Here is a 2,155-nt window from a genome sequence, read left to right as displayed (position 1 = left end):
ATAGAAAACTTGTAAGTTCATCTTCAGCCTATAACTGATTGGAATACCCAAACTGGGGCTAGAACTTGCCCAGTGAAGGACACTACCTGCAGAACATTTGCATTGCATAAGATCATAGATGGAATCCTGATTCTCATCCAGAATCTTCTGAGGTGGGACATTTCCAACTGAAAGGACAAGCAGACCATCCTGGGGCGGCTAGAAGAACAGAAGATACTTCTTGAAAGAAAGACCAGCAGGAAAAATCAAAAACAATAATGGCAGTTTGATTGACTACTACAAGAACAAGCAAGTTGTTTCCTGGGGAACCATCAAGGCAAGTGGTCAGGTCCCCTCAGGGCAAACCCCCTTCCAAGACTAAACTAGAAGGGAATACACGAGCAAGCATGTGGTCTTACTCCTGACCACGTTGGTCACCAATAAGGGAAAGTGGGGGAAAAACAGCAATGAAGTTGTGAGCTAAGATCAACCACATTCAATAGACTCCTGTTAACCTGGTTTGAGATCTGGTTGGTTAGCAGTATGACGAGACCTGAGGACTCCTGGGCCTAGGGACAGGGACATGGCCACAGTGGACTCGAGCAGAGTGTGAAGCATCCAACTTATATTAAGTGAGGGGCTATGCACAAGAACACCCATACTTGCAGATAGTACCCACTTGATCTGGCTTCAATGTCTAGATGATCAGAAGTCAGCTAAAGGAAGAAAGAAGAGGGAAAAAAAGAGTAATCTGCTACAATTTGATGAACTTGATCTATGCTTGTTGATGAAGTAGGTCAAAGGAGGGAACAAATCTTTATAGTGAGGATCATTCCCATCCCTTTGGTACACAGGGTCAACAGGGATGGGCAACTTAGACATTGGCTACACAAAATGGCGGGGGGTGGGGACTACAAAGACAAGAAGTAACTGGCTTACAAGCTTTCAATAGGGAACCTAGTTCCAGAGGGTGTGGGGAAATGTAGAGTCTTCACTGAGTGGTTTCCAACCTGTGTGGACAGGGCTGATGAAAGAAGATGAGGATAAGACTTTTGTGGTTAAATTGTGAATGATTGCCATCAGGACTCACTGTTAGTGTTGGAAAGGTAAAGGTAGACATTTTGTAACAAAAGGAGGGGAGTGGTTGATTTTGCAGTCCAGGAGCAGAGGTCCCTGGGACCATCAAGGGAGAAAAGCAGAGTGTGGGACCCTACCCAGAAAAACAGTGACACCAGAGATGGAGGCAGAGAAGATGATGTGGAAAGATGGAGTGGCTGGGGACTCTAGACTCAGGGAGGGAGAGGGGCTGTGTGCTGATGGCTGGGGGCAGGCTTGCAAAGTGTACATACCCTTTGGTTGTTTGATGAAGCATAGAGGCGATTGTAATCATTGCAATAAAACAAAATAAGATAGGATGAATATAAAACTAATGTTCTCCCATGTAAACTATCACATAACTCACAATAAAAACTTTAAAAAAAGAAAATAAATGGTTGATGATCAACCATTTCAAGAGGTACCATATGATCATGAACTGGTGGCACTGAAACAAGAAGTCCAAAAAAGTCTCCAGGAATTAGCAGAATACAAACTGAAATGTTTCAACAAACTGGTGCTGCACTGGAGGTACTCATTTATCATTTATTTGTGCCCAAAAAATTGGAAGACAACTATCTGGTCAATCAAGTGGAAGCAATTCATATTGTGTCCATTCCAAGGAAAAGTGCCCCAACAGAATGTAGAAATCATTGACAATATCATTTATATGTCACATGCAAGGGAAATTTTGCTGAAGAGAATTCCAAAATGGTTCAAGCAGTACATACATCAACAGGGAGCTGCCCGAAATTCAAGTCAAATTCAGAAGAGGACATGGAACAAGGGATATCACTGCTAATATTAGATGGCTCATGGCTGAAAGCAGAGTGTACCAGAAAGATGTTTACTGTGTTTTATTGACTATGCAAAGGCATTCAACTCTTTGGGTCATAACAGCATTATGGGTAACATCGAGAAGAATGTAAATTCCAGAACATTTAGTTGTGCTCATATGGAACCTGTACATAGACCAAAAGGTAGTGGTTGAAACAAAACAAGGGAATATAAAGAATAGAACAAATAACTATCGGGGACTTGCCTCAACATAGGGGTTCGGTTCACGAGGTGGAGATACCTA

Source organism: Chrysochloris asiatica, unplaced genomic scaffold, assembly GCF_000296735.1.
Source record: "Chrysochloris asiatica unplaced genomic scaffold, ChrAsi1.0 scaffold00038, whole genome shotgun sequence".
NCBI lineage: Eukaryota > Metazoa > Chordata > Mammalia > Afrosoricida > Chrysochloridae > Chrysochloris > Chrysochloris asiatica.
The sequence above is the reverse complement of the archived record's forward strand: the minus strand, read 5'-3'. Positions refer to the sequence as shown.